General features: G+C 43.0%; 1 long non-coding RNA gene across 1 annotated transcript in view; it reads left to right on the forward strand.

Moving 5' to 3' along the window:
• Positions 1-7,718: 7,718 nt before the first annotated feature.
• Positions 7,719-21,944, forward strand: part of LOC132817596 (uncharacterized) — a 90,921-nt gene continuing 76,695 nt past the window's right edge. The window contains exon 1 of the long non-coding RNA XR_009644899.1: positions 7,719-7,864. This is a non-coding gene — a long non-coding RNA (uncharacterized LOC132817596). The remainder of the gene's footprint in view (positions 7,865-21,944) is intronic.

Here is a 21,944-nt window from a genome sequence, read left to right on the forward strand (position 1 = left end):
TCCTGCCCCTCCTAGATCGGCTGCTGTATGGGCTGGGGACAAGCCACCACCACCACCCATCTCCACCCCACTCCTTCCCACAACCCGTGACATTATCCCACACCCCCAACTTTATACCTTCCTTCTTGGCCTCCAAATTCCACTGTCCACCCAGACTAGCAAATCCCATCTTAAGGCTTGCTGATCGTTGCCCGTAAGAGCTGGTAAAAGTGTGGGATCCATTGCTCTCCTTCTCTGGTCCTGTCAGCAGACAAAGCTGTGCCCACTTCTTACCTCTGGCACAGCTAATACTGCCCAATCAGATGGACCAGCGTTCTCCAAGGCTCACACTTCCAACACCCTGTGAGTGGTAGGATTCCCAACCGGTGTTCATCAGTGCCACAGGCAGCGGTTGATCAGAATGGGAAGGCTCTCTGCCAGTCTGTTTCTCTAACTCAGGCGGGAAAGCCTGAACAGCCTTCTGTCTGCAACCTCTCCAGACCCGGACTGTTGTCTAACCCATCAATTTCTTCCATCCCCTTAAAGATTACTAGTGGGTAACTGGTCAGCCTTCTCCTTTTTGCTGAGGGATAAGCCCCCAGCCCGTTCAATCCTTCCTAATAGTAATGAGCTCTGAATTCTGAAATTATATGGGTGTCAAAATTACAAGGGTCATGGATAGGATAACTAGACAAAGTCTTTTCCCTTATGTGGGGGAGCCCAGAACTAGAGGGCATAGGTTTAGGGTGAGAGGGGAAAGATATAAAAGAGACCGAAGGGGCAACTTCTTCCCGCAGAGGGTGGTACATCTCCCCTATGACTCTATATACTCAAATTTTTATCCCATTTACCTTAAAGATAGAATTGGTGAGATAGAGTTTTAACTTCGCCTGCTATAGAATGGCACAGCACAGGAGCAGATCTACTGGCTCATTCAGCCTACACAAGGTCAGTGATGAATCTGGTTTCATACCCATTTCCGTGTAAAAGGTTTCCCTGTTAACTAGTTCTCCATTTGAAAGCTACTAGTAAATTTGTTTCAACCATCTTTGCTGACCATCAAATCAAGATAAGAACAATTCAAAAAACAACTCATGCCACCTCTAGTTTTCTTTTAACCAATCACAGACAAGGGGCATCACTAGATAGGCCAGTATTTATTCATCTCCTTAGTTGGCCTTGCGAAGCTGGTAGTGGACTGCCTTCTAGAACCGCTGCAGTCCATATGCAGTGGATAGACCCACAATGCTCTTAAGAATGGAGTTCCAGGACTTTTACCCAGTGGCATTGAAGAAACAGTGATACATTTCCAAGTCAGGGTGGCGAGTGACTTGGAGGGCAACTTGTAGGTGGTGGTGTTCCCATATATTTGCTGCCTTTGTCCAATTAGATAGTAGAGGTTGTGCATTTGAAAGGTGTGTCAAAGGAGCCTTGCTGAATTTCTGCAGAGCATCTTATTGATGGTACACACTGTTGCTTTGTTAAAGGAGTTAATGTTGAAAGGAGGAAGTGCCAATCAAGCAGGTGGCTTTATAATGGACGGTGTCAATCTTTGGGAGTGTTATTGGAGCTGCATTCAAGTGCTTTATCTGGCATCACAACAAATCTATGTCCTCTAGTTACCTTTCTTACACAGATTTCAGTCAATTTGAAGCTTTGGTATTTGAACTACACATCTCTTAAATATCCCTCCAATTTCCTGCCTTATAGGGAACGATCCCAGCCTCTCCAGTCTCCCTGCATCACTGCTTTTGTACGTCATTGGTGACACCCTGGTACATCTTCTCCCCATTTACCCGAGGTCTGGATGATAATCTCACAGCAATGGGTCTATGAATATCATCAGTTGAATTTGTATTTCAAGAATCAGGAGAGAAATGGGGTGGAGAGAGTCTGCACAGACCAGAAGGAACTGGGAGAAGAGGGCCAGTATAGATTAGAGGGAGGTGGGACAACCAGGCCAGTACAAACTGGAGGGAGAAGTGGGGGAGAGGACTAATATAGATTAGAGAGGGAAGGGACCAAAGGGCTGGGATATACAAGTGGGGAGAGGGGAACAAGATACCAGAATGGAAATTCTGAGGAGAGAGTTAGTGTCGACCCAAGGGTAGAGAGGAGGAGATTTGAAATGGATCATGAAAAGCGTACAGAGGGCCAGAATGATTTGTGGTAACAGCTTACTAATGATTTGGAAATAAGTCATCAAACAGACTTTGAGAGTCTGAAGTAACCCACAATTTGTGTGTAAGATAGTTGCAGTTGTAGTCATGACCAGTTCGTTCTGCACCATGCTTTCAGTGCGTATCATGGGCTATATTTAGGGCTGGCTGCCTGCTGTCAGTTCTCTGTGGTGTTCAACTAGCACTTTTCAAGTTACTGGACATGGTTTTGTTCACATCCTGGGTTGGCAAGTATGAACCGAGGAACTGAAGAGTTGCAAATACTCATCGGAGAAAGTATATTAAGGAACATGGAGAAAAGGTGGGAAATTATGACTGAAATGATAACATTGGGTATGAAAATGGAGCTGAATTCACAAAGAGTACCAGCCAAATGCACATTGTGACTGCTGTGCCCATAAAAATGAATGGGAGAAGTCCCAATGTGTCCCAACAGGGCACAACCCCATTGCTACAGTTCACATCCACTAAACCATTTCCTTTTGCAGTCATTTTGCTCAAAAAACAGAATGTTAGACAGTCAGAGCTGAACCATACCTTCAGAGTGCTGTTGTTATGAAACATGCTGCGGCTGCCATTCGGCCCCTTTTGCTAGCAGACAGCTGACAGAATCAGAAATTCTATTTATCCATCATATACAGCTCTTAACAATTGTACCTCTGTGTACACTGTACATGGAGTGATGAGACCAGCTGCGTATTGTTGCTAAACTATATCAATGAGATACCTTATGTTATATTTCCACCACCATTATGAATTTTACTTGTCCTTGAAGGAATGTAGGTGCACAGCTCACAAAATGTCTTTACAATTCAGGATGAGCAAAAAGGCTGTTCTTGCCAATGATTCCCATAGCTGTACATGAATGTAGAAAATATAAGCATCTCCAGGCTCTGCAACACTGCAGTGGGTATGTGTACTAAGTCACACAGGCCGAGAAGCCCACAGCTTTAGTTGGGCTGGGCTGTAAGTTAGCAAACAGTGACAGTGGGGAGGACATTACAAACACCCTTCACACCACTGGAGGAAAGAGGTCAATGATCGGTCAGCCTGGTTTCTCTCTTGTGTGTGGATATTTGATGAGACTCTTTTTTTTTGTGATTTGCAATGTCCAGTTTCAGGCAGAAAGAATGGCCATTAGAATAAAACACTTAAGTGCTGGCAGAGACTGTGAAATTCGACTTTAACACAAGCCATTGCTCAACATAGAAAGAACAGTGGAAGATTAAGGATAAAAAAAAACAGAGTCAAAGCAAGCACATATCGTTCGTTATTGAAAGTGTGTGCTTCTAATTAGCATGTTGCACCGTAGACGAAGCTGCACAACTCAGTCTGTCTTTGTTTTGCAAATGGAAGGAAAGCTCTCCTTTAATCAGTAATTAAATTGTACCCACATTAAACAGCTAACCTCATCAGTGGCACTGAATGTGTTAATAGGACCTTAATATGATGTTAACTACTAAATACTGAACATGACTAAGATTAGGGTTAAAACTGAGATTAACCTACTCAATAGCAGTGTGTGTGGGCAGCGTTTCTAGTCGGGAATATGTTTTCAATAGTAGCACACTGTGGGTTAAAATACTGTAAATGTGAAAAGAAGAGAGCTTTGACAAGATTAAAGTCGATAGTACATCTGTTAAGAAATATACTTTGGTAAAGCTTTCCTACTCAGGGACATTGGATAAGATCATGCGCTTCTTTCAGTTTGCATGAAATGAAGTTGCCTGGTTAATGTGGTTAGGTCTTTCTGTAGATGCAATGCCTGGGATCGTCATTATCACTGGGACACTGTCAACAGGAAGGAAAAGTTTCGAAATTCATTTGAACTGTGGAGAAAGGAATAAGCGCAGTAGTACAGTGAAGCAACGGTAAGATGCGATTTAATCTATATTACAGTATCTGTATTTTCCACATGTGAGACAAGGAGCCTTGACAGTGTAAAAAGAAACGGATTCTGCAAAGAATACTCCTTCAGTTGAGGTGAGGGATTGTTATGCTGTGAGAGTTTCTGTCCAGTGGTGTCAAGGGTTTGGTAATTGAGTTCACAGGAAGGGTCATACTCCAAAAGCATCTCTTACCAATTTCTTCACAGCACGCTCGATTCATGATTCACATCATGGCCATGTTTACAATAAAAATTAATCATTTCTCTACTTCTCCGGCATGCACAAGCAATTTTAGTGGAGCAAAATATTCCTGTAGGAAGGTTCTTTACATAAACACCATTAAATTTACATTTGTTCAAAACTTGAAACTAAGCTGGTTGCAATCATTTTTACTCAGATTATAGCTACTTGTAAAATAAGGGTATGACGTGAAATAGAATGTGATCATGTACAAATGTATGGTTTTCTGAATGATGATCACAGCCTTGAAATTTTTCTTGGCTCCAATAGGTCTATTCCTTCTTTTCATTGGCAGAGCTGATGCAGAAAGAGGGGATAGGAGATAAGAGAACTGTTTGGACAGAGCGGGCTAGGCATAGTCAAGTTGCTGTGTCTATTGAGGCAAATTGGATGACAATGTGAATATGTTGAGTGGGGCTGTGGGATTTACTTTCAGCCATTCTGGGAAATTATAGCTGTGCCATAAGTAGCTTCTACACCTACCCATTCACTGATCCTCCATCCTCAGGGTAGGCACTGCTCCATTGTTTCCCCTTCTTCACTATCACTGTTCTTCTATCTTTTGCTGCTGGTGTTGACATTCATGCCTATGTTTCCCAGTGCCACCGTGGGTTTTGACTTTGTTGATGTATACCGATAGAATGGTTACACTCATGCCTCAGCTAATGCGTATTTTGCATCAGTGCATCGACACTGCTAAGAATGCAAACTGAAGTGCAGCTCATGATATACCTAGACTCGAACAGGGTTTCATTGTCTCCAATGTAGCATTGTTTATGAGAGGCCAAGCTTCAAGCCTTTTAGCATTTTGTTCTGTCTTCCTGGGCAGTGAGTGCATCCCTCCACAACTTGAGTTCAGGTGGAATCTTTATGAGAGAGATTTAATGTAAGTGTCCAAAATAGTGTGGGATTTTGAGACCGTGAAGAAGGAGGAAACATTTCTTGGAGCAGGATGAGTGGCAACTGGAATGGCTGATCTGGAAAGCACCAATAACTGAGAGGGCAGTGGAAGCAATTTTACTCTTAGCCTAAAAAGAGAGTTGGATATATGTTTGAGTTTGGAAGAGAAATATTAGGGTTAAAGGGAATGTGCAGCCAAGTGGGGCTGATTGGTTGGTTAGTTCTTCCAAAATGATGGCACAGAGGTGTCAGCAGCCTTTCACACATCACATTTCCAGAATGTGTGTACTCGAGAATTCAGCGTTTGATTGCCATAATGAAGGCCGCTCAGAGGTGGCAGTCCACAGAAAGTCCCAATCACAGGATGTTCTGTTCAACAACCATGTTTCTGTCAAATTCAAAAGTCTATCATTCTCTCAGGAAGAAAACTTCTCTCATTGCTTTTGTAAGTGCGATGCAGGAGAACAATCTCATCATGATCATGCTGCAAGGGCAAGGAGCCTTGTAAATCAGAAAGGTGACTACAGAAGGGTGTGCGATGACATAGAGTGTGATAATCTGTAATTGTGACTAAATCCTGCAGCACATCTATTTCTTTGAAATATAATTCAGTATATTGATATCAACTAAGAATTTTTATATCGTATTGGTCAAGTTAATTAGTGCCTGACAGGCTCCTCCTGATCCCCAATAATTCATGGAACTTTGTGGATAATTAAAATCTTGTTAAATTGCTGCATGCAGTTAGTCAGTGAGAGAGAAAGAGAGAAATAGGTATTGTTGTAGTTCTGTTCACCGAGCTGGGAATTTGTGTTGCAGACGTTTCGTCCTCTGTCTAGGTGACATCCTCAGTGCTTGGGAGCCTCCTGTGAAGCGCTTCTGTGATCTTTCCTCCGGCATTTATAGTGATTTGTATCTGCCGCTTCTGGTTGTCAGTTCCAGCTGTCTGCTGCAGTGGCCAGTATATTGATAGAAATAGATATTGATTGAAGGGAGAGTGAGGCATTGACCAGTGTGGAAAAAAGTGGTAAAGAGTAACATTGATCATTTTGTGGATGGTGGGAGAGAGAGAGGAACATCAATCAGTTGTAGGGAGTCAGAGAGGGACATTCAGCATTGTAAGGGAACAGCGAGACTTCTCATCAGTGTCCTGCTCTGTCAATGTTCCTTACTGCTAATCTATAGAATGTTTATTAATTGACCAACTGCTTTTCAGCTACCAGTAACTCTGATTTGTGTGCACATTAGAAGAGTTGGACAGAAGCTGTGTGAAGTTTTCTGACCCCTCCCAAACAGCTTAGGAGACAGGATCGGGAGAAGCATCAGAAGATACCTCATTGAGTCAATGTGTTCCTGAGCTATCATGTCTAAAGCTACGTGCCTAGCAGTGCTGAGTTGCCAGTTGGTCCCCTTATGAGCTAACTGAGAGAGAAATGTTATTGGGGCCAGGCGTAGCAGGCCAAGTGATTAACTCTATTGCAGGTAGCCATGGAAGTGCAGGCGAGTAAATATCATTGGCCCAACTCTGGTCATTCTCTGTCCAGTCCTACCTTCCCATTGGCCTGATGCCTGTGGCATTGAGGGGCTTCGCTGGTGGCCTCAGCAGCAGGTGATGGGGTTCCTTGCCCTACCAATTGGATCCCCAGGGCCTCCTGTCCTTAATTTCATGGTGCCCAGTCGAAATTTCCTAAATGACCATGTCTGAGAACACCAGACCTGATGCTTTGGCATGGGTGCTTCCACATTCCCAATTCTAAATGGAGGCGCTGACTTCACGATCCCAATCCAGATGGCAAGATTCCATTCTACAAAGCTGTTTCTCTTACTGTGAGATTGGCTCCATCTGTAAAAGAGTGCAGCTCCAACAACACTCAAGAAACCTGACATCATCCAGGACAAAGCAGCCCGCTTAATTGGTACCGCATCCACAAGCATCTACTCTCTCCACCACCTGCGCTCAGCAGCAGCAGTGTGTACTATCTACAAGATGCACTGCAGGAATTCACCAAAATGATCCTCTGACAGCACCTTCCAAACCCACAATCACTTCCATATAGGAGGACAGGGGCAGCAGTTACATGGGAACACCACCACCTTCAAGTTCCCCTCCAAGACACTCATCAACCTACTTGGAAATATATCACCGTTCCTTCATTGTTGGTGGGCCAAAGTGTTGGAATTCTCTTCTTAATGGCATTGTGGGTCGACCCCCAGCAAGTGGACTGCAGTGGTTCAAGAAGACAGATCACCATCAACTACTCAAAGGTAACTAGGGACAGGCCCAATCACCAATGCCCATATCCCACAAATGAGCACTTTAAAAAAAAACAGAATGTTTTGTAGATCAATTCCGAAACTGAAGCTTTTGGGGCAAAACAAAATCCACCAATTAACTCAATGGTGCAGAAAGTGAAAGAGAACTGACTGAGGAAGGGAGTCGATCAGGGCGTGTAAGATTTCCCTCGTACTCTGATTATGTTATCTTTCTTGCACGGTCTGGACCTCCACACCTCTTCTCTGAAGTTGGGAAGACAGTTTTCAATACTGTCATGGAGTCATTTTGCTTACATGAATAAATGGCCCACGTAAAATAACGCCGAAAGGGCGGAGGATTTGCATTGCACTCAGCACAACAAGATTATCGACCTGTTTTGGACTTTCTGAAGAGCAGAAAAGGTGAGGCTGTGCTATGAGCATTAACCCTTACATGGACGGAGAACGGGAACATCTTAATTCCTATTCTGCGCCTGCCATGTGTTTAGACTCTACATTGGCAGAGCCATTTCAGCTGTCACATAATTAAGATACAACCCCCCATTTGTTGTAAGTGTGTTGACAATTTTATTAAATCTAAGGTACGGGAGAGAGAGTCCTCACTTGTGACTTTAAAGGCTTAAATCAATGGGTATGTTACCTATTACATAATTGACAGAAGGGAATTATATTCAGATAAATAAAATAAGGTTCCAATTGCACATTGGGAATTTTTGAATTTATTATTAACAAGTGGTGTGAATGCGATTGTTGCAAAACCACTCAAGCCACAAGTGCTTGAGAGTACAACTTCCTGACGTGGCATTGTGCAGTATTTTGCAGGTTTCCATTGTTGTTTATAACAAAATAAATTCATTAGAATTGATGAATGCCCTTGTGCATGCAATGCTGCAGTAGGGTAAACTACTGATTAAAAGTATTGGGCACTTGCTGCACATTTATCAGCACAAGATGCCTTGTTTCAAGATAAAATATTGATTGGAATATTTATCATGGCCAAAGCTAGATAGTAAATCAGCAACAGCTCTCATTCTGGGAATAAATAAAATTAACTTGTGCAGTGTCTCTACTTTTGGTGTCGCTCTGAATCCAACATAAATTTGGCATCAGTCCCGTGCACTCTTGGTGTGGGCTGATATGAATGCCATTTTGGATGAGTTGTTACAGCAGGTGCCAGGCATGCACAGGTCATGATGTTGGTTAGTTTTGACTGTTCCCTCCACCAGCAGTGATCATATCTTCAGACTTGAGCCATAGAGGTCTGGCCCCAAGGCCCTTCCCCTTTCTTTCTCGAGACTGGCACATTTGAACAAAGTTTTATCATTTTGCCTTCTGGGGCTTTGGAGAGGGGGCACACTTTTGTCATATAATCGCTCCTATGAGAGCCTTTGGATGTTTCATAAAGTTTAATGCGCTATATAAATGTAAGTTGTTGCTGTTGAGTTAGTTGACGTATTTGGCGGTTTGTACTCTGCCACTTCAAGTCGTTAAGCCCACAAGGAGTGGTACGGCGCTTAAGTTCTCACTTCAAGAGTTCTGCTCGGGACACTTGCTCCCTGGTAATTGGTGCTGTATTTTTTAAACCACTTTATCTGCAGCATGTTGGTGCAGGATAGCACGTGGCTCAGTGGTTAGCACTGCTGCCTCACAGTGCCAGGGACCTGAGTTTGAGTCCAGACTTGGAAGACTGTGCAGAGTTTGCATATTCTCCCTGTGCCTGCATTGGTTTCGTTCCACAGCCCAAAGATGTGTAGGTTAGATGGATTAGCCATGGGACATGTAGGGTCTTGAGGATAGGATAGGGGTCTAAGTGGAAGGGTTGATGGTCCAACTAGCCTCTATCTGCACTGTGGGGATTCTATGAACAGGGAGGATGACCAGAGGCAACACAGAGAAGGGCAAAGTGCACAAAGATGAAGGATTCTGAATAGGGCATCTCAATCAGCCACAGCAAATCAAGCTAAGCCCAGAACAGTCTGTGTGACACCTCAATCTCACTAAGGGGTGCTATCTCTTGAAGACAGAGCTGCAGCCTCACAGCTAGCATTGCAAGTGGCTGGGAAGTGACCGCAACTTTCTTCACATCAGGTTCTTTCTGGGCAGCAGCAGATGACACTTCTATCACCTCACAACTCACAGCTGCTATTGTCCAAGTGTGGTGACTGATGGACCAAATGCAAAGAGAAGGGAAGATGGTGCATTCTCTCTTTCCAGAGAGAGCAGTAGGCAGAGGAAGCACAAGGTCTTTACTGCTCAGGCTGGGTGTGTCCACATCATATTGCCACTGTTGTGACTTAAAGCTGAGATATACCAGAACTCCAAAGGTTTCACTCCCTGCCATGTGACTATAATCAAAGTACCACAATTGTCAAACCTTTGGTGCCCCAGCAACGGTTGTGATGCCTTTATTCTGAGCTGGCCATCAGCATTGGGGTGAGTGACCATGATAGGCTCGTGGAAGGTTACTGAGCAAGTACCTGCTAACTCTTGCGCCATATTAGAAGATAAGGCATTGATATCAGCCACTGCACCTGGATAGATCTGGAAGTTATTCGCATGGACTTGGCCACCATTTTCACACACCGGAAAAGATGCATTCCAAACTCTGTCATATTGCCCTGTGTCATGTTGGATCCACCCTCCTCAACAGTCACTACGAGCTTTTTGACCAATGCACCAAACGCTTCTGGAAGCTTAACTATTAGCTTACTTCTGTATACCCCACCAAAGTGCAGCAGTGCTTGACTTTCGGAGAACAGGCACCTGTGTTACCCTTGCCAATGACCTTGTTTGTGGGCCATTTGCATCCTATGCCTCATCACTTGCAGATCTAGCCACCGAGATGCTCTGTAAAGTGTGCAGGTATCTGAAATGATGGGTGCGAGTGTGAGAGTTAGTGACTGTGTTTTGTTATCATTTAGTCTCTTCCTCTTCCACCTCTTTGCTCTGCAGCAGTGCCTGGTGAGGTTGCAGTTCTTGGGGAGTCAAAAGCAGAAAGGAATGAGGGTAAGGGTTTTGGTGAAGGAAGGGGAGCCAGGTAGTCTTGTCTGGGGTCATGGTTGAGCACAAGTCCATTCACTTGTCATGACAATTCACTGATAGCCCATGAATTACATACATGGACACAATTCTACTGGCCAAAAAATGGCAAATGCCTTCACAGGCCTGACTATATATTTGTTGTGTCTATTGGGTGGGACAGATTACTTCCTCCAAGCTCCAGTGATAACAGGCATCAGCAGTTGCTTGTCTTCTTCTTGTCTGAGCCTTTTCTCTCTGTCCATACAAACACTCACGGTGTTGGGGGGGAAACCAATCCATGCTGGCCAGCTCATGAGAAGGCTCAGCCACATGTTTTAACATGAGCCTGGGTGGTTTGATTGTCAGTGTTTAAAGGTGTCACAGATTATTTTACAAGGATAAAAGTACAAGATGTTTACACTAGAGATTATGAAAAAAGATTGTGTGCTGACTGTGAATGGACTGCTGGTCTCCAAAGTCAATGGAAAGATTTATATCAATTGTTCAGCCATTAACTGGATGTTCCACAATCTTCCAAACGTACTGCCTCAATTGGACTATCACTTAACAGCAAAACAGTGTTAATGTGGTCTGAAATATCGGCCCAAATCTTTTGATACAGAAAAAGGCTTCTGGTTCATCTTGGTTTACAAGTTGAAAATCACACAACACCAGGTTATAGTCCAACAGGTTTATTTAGAAGGACTAGCTTTTGGAGTGCCGCTCCTTCACAGCTACTTGATGAAGGAGCAGCGCTCCGAAAGCTACTGCTTCCAAATAAACCTGTTGGACTATAACCTGGTGTTGTGTAATTTTTAATTTTGTCCACCCCAGTCCAACACTGGCTCATCCACATCATAAGCTGAGGAGCCTGAAATGATTGATGTTTAAGTTGCATGAGATCCACTCAACCCTTTTAAACCACGTAAACTTCGGATGGAGAAATAGTTAGTCATGCATGAGAACTTGATGGAGACTGACGTGAAATATCTGGCTCCTGGTGGTTGTAATTATACCTAGCTGGTTAATGTTAATTGTACCTGTTGTGATCATGCAATGAACTGTACGTTGTTATGAGTAATGAATGCCTCTTCTTGTTAAGATTCCAAGTGGTTTATCCCCTACCACTGATACTTAGACAGCCCCATAGACTCAGGTCAGAAAAGAACATTGGTGGTAACGGCCTAATTCAACCTCAAGCCACCACTGATCTGTACTGAGAGTCCAATAAGATGTGCTGATTAGCAGTGGGCAAACAATGATGGAGGGAATCCAATCAACTCAAATGGAAAAGAACTTTGAAAATAAGTCAGATAACCAGTTTAAGAACATTACAAATTTAAGAAGACAGATACAGTCGATCAGCAGCTGAAATTTAATATAGCTGCAAATGTGTTGCTGGTCAAAGCACAGCAGGCCAGGCAGCATCTCAGGAGTAGAGAATTCGACGTTTCGAGCATAAGCCCTTCATCAGGAACCTATGCTCGAAACGTCGAATTCTCTATTCCTGAGATGTTGCCTGGCCTGCTGTGCTTTGACCAGCAACACATTTGCAGCTGTGATCTCCAGCATCTGCAGACCTCATTTTTTACTTGAAATTTAATATAGTTTAGTGTAAATAAGCGTAAGGTCTTGCATTTTGCAAAATCAAATCAAGGCAGGAGTTTCATGATGAATGGTAGGGCCTGAAGGAGTGCAATGGAACAGCAGGACCTTGTGTTTCAGGTGTACAGTTCTCTGAAAGTAGAGTCACAGGTAGACAGGGCAGTGAAGAAGGCTTTTGGCACACAGACTTTCACCAGTCAAGGCATTAAGTATAGAAGTTGGAAAGTAATGTTGCAATTGTACAGGACGTCGGTGAGGCTGCCCTTGGAGTATTGTGTTCAATTTTGGTCACATTGCTATAGGAAAGATGTTATCAAACTGGGAAGAGTACAGAAGAAATTTACAAGGATGTTCCCAGGACTTAACAGTCTGTGATCTAGGGAGAGATTGGACAAGCTAGGACTTTTCTCTTTAGAGTGTGGGAGACTGAGGGGGGAGCCTTATAGAGGTGTATAAGATCCTGAGAAGCATGGATAGGGTGAATGAACTTAGTATTTTTCGCAAGGTTGGGGAATCAAGGGCAAGACAGCATCAGTTTAAGGTTAGAGGGGAAAGAATAAAATGGAACCTAAGGGGAAACATTTTTGAGCACATTGGATTTTTTTTTACGCGCATGGAATGAGCTGCTAGCACAAGCGGTTGCAGTGGCTACATTAACAACATCTAAAAGGCAGTTGATGGGTAGGAAAGATATAGGCCAAGTGCAGAGAAATGGGGTTAGCGTGGATGGACATTTTGGTCAGCATGGACCGGTTTGGGCCAAAGGGCCTGTCTCCATGCTGTAGCACCCTATGACTCGATGACAATCAGCAGCAGTGGTGGAAGCAGCAATAAGGTGGAAGTAATAGTTCAGAAGAAAACCTCCTCCTTAGAGATGGTAAGAGGTGCAGGGGGAAACAATGTGGATGAGGCAAAGAGTAAAACCCACAATGGGGAAAAAATGCAGAGAGCTTAGAAAAAAATGCTCTGCAGACTACAATTGAAGGGGGAGGGGGCGGGGGAGGGGGGTGGCAGCATGGCGGCTCAGTGGTTAGCATTGTTATCTCGCAATGCCAGGGTGCGGGTTCAATTCCTGCCTCAGGCGACTGTGTGTGGTTTGCAGATTCTCCCCATGTCTGTGTTGGTTTCTTCCAGCTGCTCTGGTTTCCTTCTATAGTCCAAAGATGTGAAGGTTAGGTGGATTGGCCATGCTAAATCGTCCATTGTGTCCAGAGATGTACAGGCTAGGTGAATTAGGTGAAAGTGAGGACTGCAAATGCTGGAGATCAGAGTAGAGAAATATGGCACTGAAAAAGCACAGCAGATCAAGCAACATCCAAAGACCAAGAGAACCAACGTTTCGGGCATAAGCCCTTCATCAGGAATGTGGGGTGGGGGGTGGGACTGAGAGATAACTAGGAGGGTGGGGGGAAAGGGTTGGGGGGAAGTCACTGGGAAGGCGATAGGTGAATGCAGATGGGGGGATGGCAGTGATGGGTTGGAGGGGAGGGTAGACTGGATAGGTCAAAAGGAAGATGGACAGGTCGGACAGTTCATGAAGGCAGTGAATTAGCCATGGGAAATGCAGGGTTAAGGGAATAGGATAGGATAGAATAGGATGTTCTTTGAAACTCAATGGGCTGAATAGACTCTCTTCTGCATTGTAGGGATTTGATTCAATTTAGACCATAAGACATAGGAGTGGAAGTAAGGCCATTCGGCCCATTGAGTCCACTCCACCATTCAATCATGGCTGATAGGCATTTCCACTCCACTTACCTGTACTCTCTCCTTAATTCCTTATTTCCTTGCGAGATCAAGAATTTATCAATCTCTGCCTTGAAGACATTTAACGTCCCGGCCTCCACTGTACTCCGTGGCAATAATTCCACAGGCCCACCGCTCTCTGGCTGAAGAAATGTTTCCTCATTTCCATTCTAAATTGACCCCCTCTAATTCTAAGGCTTTGCCCACAGGTCCTAGTCTCCCTGCTGAACAGAAATAAATTCCCAGTGTCCACCCTTTCTCAGCCATACATTATCTTGTACATTTCTATTAGATTCCCCCTCAACCTTCTAAACCCTAACGAATACAATCCCAGGATCCTCAGCTGTTCATCGTATGTTAGGCCTACCATTTCAGGGATCATCCCCTGGAGGTGCTCCAGTGCTAGTATGTCCTTCCTGAGGTGTGGGGCCCAAAACTGGACACAGTATTCTAAATAGGGCCTAACTCGAGCTTTATAAAGTCTCAGTAGCGCATTGCTGTTTTTATATTCCAAGACTCTTAAGATAAATGACAACATTACATTTGTTTTTTTAACCACAGACTCAACCTACAAGTCAACCTATAGAGAATCCTGGACTAGCACTCCCAGATCCCTTTGTACTTCGGCTTTATGAATTTTCTCACCGTTTAGAAAATAGTCCATGCCTGTATTCTTTTTTCCAAGGTGCAAGACCTCGCATTTCCTCACGTTGAATTTCATCAGCCATTTCCTGGACCACTCTCCTAAAACTGTCTAAATGTGTCTGCAGCTTCCCACCTCCTCAGAATTACCTGCCTGTCCACCTAACATCAGCAAACTTCGCCAGAATACCCCCAGTCCTTTCATCCAGATCATTTATTATTTTTTGAATGCGTCAGAAGTAAAATTAGGATTCATTGAGGACAAAATGGAGAAATATTTTGAAAATGGTGCAAAACGTAGACAGAGAAGAAAATGAACAAAGGGAATCCTCACCTCCCAAAACAAATGTTACCATCAGTATGAGTAATTGTAAAGGAATGCAACTGCCGAGAGAGTGGTGCTGGAAAAACACAGCAGGTCAGGCAGCTTCCAAGGAGTAAGAGAATCAGCATTTCGGGCATAAACCTTTGATCAGGAATGCTTGAAACGTCGATTCTCCTGCTCCTCGGATGCTGCCTGACCTGCTGTGTTTTTCCAGCACCACACTCTCGACTCTGACCTCCAGCATCTGCAGTCCTCACTTTCTCACAAATGCAAGGGACAAATCAAGAGCCAGAAAAATAATGTATACAATGACTGCAGCATTGCAAAGGCCACAGACTTTAATTAAAGAGAGAAAGATTTCACAAAGGGGTTTTATAGTCACAGCAAGTTTGAAATATTTTTTAATACTTTTAGACAATCTGAACATTGGGGATTTAAATGTTCATTTTGGTGGGAAGATGGCTGCAGGAAAAGATTTTTTTTAAAGTGTAAAGGAATGTACAAGGGCTTTCATCCTTTAAATTTAGGAAAACATTTGTTTTACCCAAGAAAAAGTGGGAAAACCCCCATCTTGGCTGCAAAAGGCAGGAAAGTGTCTATAAGACGAGAACCATGGTTTTGATGAAAAGGCAGGAAAATCTCCCCAAAATATCAAAATAAATTACTGCCATTTAATACAAAATAACACTTGAAAGAAGGAAATAATACAGTACAGCTAGTAAACAGAATGTAATAATATATTGGAAGAATATCATGCATTAATGCTATGTTTAAATGTCTGAGTACAGAAGTTAAAACATTACATAAACTTTAGGGCAACAGAATTTAGAATAATATTGAATTAATGCAAGTATGCAAGCTTCAGCACAACAGATTACAAGCAGTTTTGAGGGTTGGAACTGTGGCTCAGTGGTTAGCACTGCTGCCTCAGAACACCAGGTTTGATTCTAGCTTTGGGTGATTGTCTGTATGGAGTTGGCACATTCTCCCCCATGTCTGTGTGGGTTTCCTGCCACAGTCCAAAGATGTGCAGGTTAGAGGGTATGGTCATGCTAAATTGCACATCGTGTTCAGGGATGTGCTGGCTAGGTGGCTTAGCCATAGGAAATGCAGGAATTGGGTGGGACGCTGTTTGGAGGGTTGGTGTGGACTGGATGAGCTGAATGGCCTGCTTCCACACTGTAGGGATTGTATGAGAGGTTACAGGTTTAAAATAGTAATAAAAATACAAGCAAAAAAACATAGTAATAAGAATATAACAATAAAAATAAATAATTATGTATGAAAAGAAATGGAATGACAAGCAATACTTTTCACCGTGGGCGGCACGGTGGCACAGTGGTTAGCACTGCTGCCTCACAGCACCTGAGACCCGGGTTCAATTCCCGACTCAGGCGACTGACTGTCTGGAGTTTGCACGTTCTCCCCGTGTCTGCGTGGGTTTCCTCCGGGTGCTCCGGTTTCCTCCCACAGTCCAAAGATGTGCGGGTCAGGTGAATTGGCCATGCTAAATTGCCTGTAGTGTTAGGTAAAGGGGTAAATGTAGGGGTATGGGTGGGTTGCGCTTCGGCGGGTCGGTGTGGACTTGTTGGGCCAAAGGGCCTGTTTCCACACTGTAAGTAATCTAAAATAAAAAAGTTCATTGTCAGCAATCAATCAAATGTAACACAGGTTTGGACGTCTTGGAGAAAAAGAGTTCTAAAGATACAGAATTGCTTTAAAATTAAATGTTAAATCTGAAGGTGAACAATTTATTACATTATTGTATTCAGTGTATCATTGGTGGATGGTGTTATAAATCATCAAAAATCAAAGAAGATAAATACTTAGAATAAAGTTTAAACAGCCTTCCATGAAAACTTCAACCTGTGAATCAACAAAGGGCAAGGTTGAACAGAAGAGTTCAGCTTCCAAAGGAGTATGTAGTCAACTCCATTTAATGAAATGCAGATTAGTAGAAAATGTGACCATGAAAATTTGAACTCCAAGTTCCTGAGAGACAGAATTGTTGGCAGTATTGATGAATCTTTGTCACATATCTTACAGTCCAAGGAAGTTTTAACTTCAGAAAAGTTAAATTGTGCTAGAAGCAAGAGCTAGAAGCGCACACAGACATTATTTCTTCATTTTTCTGCCTTTTTATTCTGTGTTTTGGTTTATTTTTCTGTCTTTTAAGATCACACTGGAGACACTATATAACACTTTTCACTGTATTTTGTAATGAGACACATGTGGCAATAAATAAATAAAATAAAATCAAAAAGAATCTGAGAGGAGAAGAGCAACAGGAAAGCAACAGAAACCTACTCATGTTTTAAGGAATGGACACTGTAAAGAAGCATGTTAATAAGCCAACACAAACAGTAGTCGAATAGGTGATGCCGAAAGTCAGTGTCAGAGCTATGGGACATCAATGTCCCCCAGATGTGAGTAATGCCCAGTCATGACAACAGAATTTGTAAGACTATAAGTCACTTTCAGAAGACAGGTAGAAGTAGGACACAATTACAAAGCAAAAAAAGTCAGGAAAAATACATAATCTTACGAGGAGGTTAATGTGGTTGAATCAGCCCATTTAGAAATGGCACTCATATTAGACATTATACCTTTTTTTTGAAACATCATAGTCTATACGGCAAGGCATTCCTGGAGGAAATTAATGCTTAAAAAATAATCAGTGATTTAACTGACTCAGGTTTTCACAGAGCTTGTTTGTGACAATGTGCATATCAATCAGAAACCAAAGCAAAAGAAACAAATGTTACAGCCTACAAAGATAAAAAGTCACGACAAATACAACAAATAACACTGTAGCTCAAAAATGTCTGAGAGTTGAGAATATGTCTGCCGTTCACAATCCTTACCTTGCAGCCATCTTGGCCTCAGATGGCGTTCAACCAGTTTCTAAAGAATAATTGGTTAAGAAAATCCATTGGTGACCCACCAGTGAAGGAGCAGCAGATAGAAGATTTCATGGGCTTCATAGGCTTAAGGAGGAACCCAAATGGATAAAAACGATCTGGTGAAACTACATATGTTGGCAGAATAAAACATTTTATTCCTTTCAACAGAAAGCTGCAGATTATACAAGACTGGTAGAAATCTTGGCATTAATGAAGAGCATTTCATTCCATTGTCGTTCAAAGCAGAATTGTCCATCAAACTGAACAAGTATAATGCTGAATAAGCAGCTATCCTCCAGTAATGTGACTGAGGATGAGAAGTACAACCACAGAATGAAGATGTCTAACCTGATTAACAAACTGAATTTGCAAGTTTACATTCTTCAACTCTGTTGCACAAGCAGATTGATAGTAAAGATTTCTTGGAACAAAATGGGGATGAGCTGCATATAATTCCATGGAAACTAGACCAATGTCCATGGATTCAGGTCAAAAAGAAGAAATTGCCTTTTCTGAACATCCAGGATACTGCATTAAAAGTGAATATCTCTCTAAATCAATAAACAATTGCCCAGTCCTGAAATCCAGGCCACTACAAGAAAGAAATTACTTCTTTTAACAGATCAGCTGTCGTCCACGATAATGGACTTTCATGAGATTAAGGGGGCCCACCTATGGAGAACTACCTGAGTCAGCAGGGAAGAGTTCACCTATGAAGTAAGTTTGGGTTATTAAGAGTCCTCCAGATAAAGAAATCTTTGAGTGTGGGAGTTGGGACATTTGTTAAGATTATAGAGGACATCGGTGAGGCCTCTTCTGGACTGTTCACAGTTCTGGTTTCCCTGTTATAGGAAGGATATTAATAAGCTGGAGAGGGTTCAGAAGAGAAATACCAGGGTATTGTTGGTAATGGAAGATTTGAGTTATAAGGAGAGGCTGGATAGGCTGGGACTTTTCACTGGAGTGTAGGAGGTTGACGGGTGATGTTGCAGACATTTATAAAATCATAAAAGGCAGAGATAAGGTGAATGGCAGGCGTTTTTAACCCTAGGGTGTGGGATTTCAAGATCACGGGGAATATTTTGAAAGTGAGAGGAGAAAGATTTTACAAATACATGAGGCAATTTCTTTTTTACACAGAGCATGGTTTGTGTGTGGAATGAGCTTTCAGAAGAAGTGATGGATGTAGGTACAGTTACAAGACATTTAAAGACATTTGGATAAGTACATACATTAGAAATGTTTGGAGGGATATGGTCAAGCGCAGGTAGGTGGATCTAGCTTAATTTGGGATTATGGTCGGCATGGATGAGTTGGACCAAAGGGTCTGTTTCTATACTGTATGAGTCTATGACTGTATGAAATCGCCCAACTATTAAATTCAGCAAGAGCAACAGCCTCCATAAAGGACATTGAAGAGGGAAAATCTCCTCCAGCAATGAAATGACTGACAGCAGCTTGGAATCAAGGTCAATAAGGACTGCCCAAACTTCCAGGTCAAAAGGGAATGTGTCTGAATGTGATCTGTAAAAATGCAGATCATCCACATTTCTGAAGTCAATGGCATGTGGGGAGGCAGGTGGTGATAGTTATAAAGGTAGTTATACGGATGAATGGTTGCTTTGGGGAGACAGACTTGAGGGGAGCTGATATGAAAGGTAATGCTCCTGAAGGAATTAGTGTTGTAACTGCATTAGCTTCACCCAAACAAAACCTTGGGTGGGGGTGCAATTGGGCTTGCACAGAGTCCTAATGGAAGCAGGATCCTGAAGGTTGTAAGTTTCAATGTTTGCGTAAAGATTTGTAGCTTGGATGCCGATTGTCGTGGTTGTGGGTATGTCCGCTGAGCTGGGAAGTTGATTTGCAGACCTTTTGCCCCCTGTCAAGACGACATCTTCGGAGCCCCTGGAGATGTCACCCGGACAGGGATGAGATGTCTGCAAATCGACTTCCCAGCTCGGCAAACATACCCACAGCTATGATAGTTGGAAGTTTGTCTCATAGTCAATGATATCGTGCCTATTGCAATTTCCAATAAGTCATGTCATGCAATTTAAGGCCAATGCCTCTTCTAGTTAAGACTCCCTAAAAGTTTATCCTCTACTGTTAACAAGCAGACAAACCTTCAACTCAGCTCAGAAAGGCTTGGTAACACTGAACTATTCCAGCCATGAGCCTCCACTGATCAGTACCCACAGCTCAATATGACACAGATGACATCGCTGATGTGCTTTGGAACCTTAGAAAGTTCCCACTTAAACATTTCTTTATTACCTACCTAGAAAGTTCAAACTGAAGATTGCTAGCTTCAACCTGCACTGTAATTCCCATGACAGTGTGATTAGATGTGCAAAATTATGTAGACTTGGGCTTTATGCCCAATCCTGATTTTTATACAGATTTACTCAGAGCTTTTCCTAGCAGGTTTTAGATTAGAGTGGTGCTGAAAAAGCACAGCAGGTCAGGCAGCATCCGAGGAGCAGGAAAATCGACGTTTAGGGCAAAAGCCCTTCATCAGAAATGGAGGCAGGAAGCCTCCAGGGTGGAGAGATAAGTGGGTGGTGGGGGGGTCGGGCTGAGGAGAAGGTAGCAATGAGTAACAATAGGTGAACGCAGGTGGAGATGGAGGTGATAGGTCAGAGAGGAAGGTGGGGAAAGGTAGCAAAGAGTACAATAGGTGAATGGAGGTGGGGATGAGGTGATAGGTCAGAGGGGAGGGTGGAGCAGATAGGTGGGAAGGGAGATTGGCAGGTAGGACAGGTCATGAGGACAGCGCTGAGCTGGAAGGTTGGAACTGGGATAAGGTGGGGGGAGGGGAAATTAGGAAACTGATGAAGTCCACATTGATGTACATGGCTGAAGAGCTTTAGGGCAGAGGAGATGACTTGGTGGTTGCAGTGAGAAACAGACTCACTGAGATTCTTGTGGAGAGAGGAGGAGAACTCCTTCATGATAGGCATCCTTGCAAGAGGATTCGCAGTAGGGTTAAAATCAACTAGGTAAAAGTGAGGACTGCAGATGTTGGAAACCAGAGTTTAGATTAGAGTGGTGCTGGAAAAGCACAGCAGGTCAGGCAGCATTCGAGGAGCAGGAAAGTCGAAGTTTCGGGCAAAAGCCCTTTTCCTAGCTGGTGCAAAGCCTGCTCAGGAGTGTAACTAAGTAAGTCAACTGGAGCATTAAGGTATTCCAGCATCCCATCATAATCCATATCTCCCCCACCACTGAGTGCCACAGACAATTCTCAACTCCTTCTCCAGTATGCAGTGAGTGCCATTAACAATAAATAAAGTTATGCTGGTCAGAGGTAATTCATCTTTATTATTTACCATGAAACAATTGAATAAAGTACAATTCACATTGACTTTGTGACATTTCACCATCTAATAGAACACTGCACCAAGTGCTGTTAAAAAAAAGTGGTGTGGCTAAACCTCCCTTAAAATCCTGCACAGAGAGGAAATAGCTAGATTTCAGGGTTGCTCTGCATTTCGGAGGAAACCGTTTGACTGAAGCACAAAAGAAAAGGAGCAAGCTGATAACAATTAGAAGATTCCGGCTGTCTGCTCTGTTTCTCTCTTTACTAATGTTGGCTGATCTGCAGAGTGTCTTCCATCACGCATTGTTTTAACTTCATCTTTCTTTGTACATAAGACTGCCAAAGCAAGTCAGGTTGTATGCCATTACTTCAATTCAGCAGTCAAGAAAAGAATAAATAATCATCTGAAGCTTTACATAACTATATATCAAACAAGCACATGTGTCTTCAGGAAATTACCATTCATCTGACCTGATGTCCACATTATTGACTTGCTATTTAGTGAAACCATCTGACACCAGTCATGGGGTCTTATTTGAATGAATATAATTTTGATCTATTGCTTATTACAAAAAGTAAATGCTCCTGGTGTATTGGGGAACATATAAGCATGGATTGAAAATTGATGAGCTACCAAAAAATAGAGAAACAGCATCAATGAACCAGTTTTGGAGCGACAAGATGTTACTAGTGCTGAAAATGTGTTGCTGGAAAAGCGCAGCAGGTCAGGCAGCATCCAAGGAGCAGGAGAGTCAACGTTTCGGGCATGAGCCCTTCTTCAGGAATGCCCAAAACGTCAACTCTCCTGCTCCTTGGATGCTGCCTGACCTGCTGCACTTTTCCAGCAACACATTTTCAGCTCTGATCTCTAGCATCTGCAGTCCTCACTTACTCCTAGAAGATGTTACGAGTGGAAATCCACTG

The sequence above is a fragment of the Hemiscyllium ocellatum genome, chromosome 7 (genome assembly GCF_020745735.1).
Source record: "Hemiscyllium ocellatum isolate sHemOce1 chromosome 7, sHemOce1.pat.X.cur, whole genome shotgun sequence".
Classification (NCBI taxonomy): Eukaryota; Metazoa; Chordata; class Chondrichthyes; order Orectolobiformes; family Hemiscylliidae; genus Hemiscyllium; species Hemiscyllium ocellatum.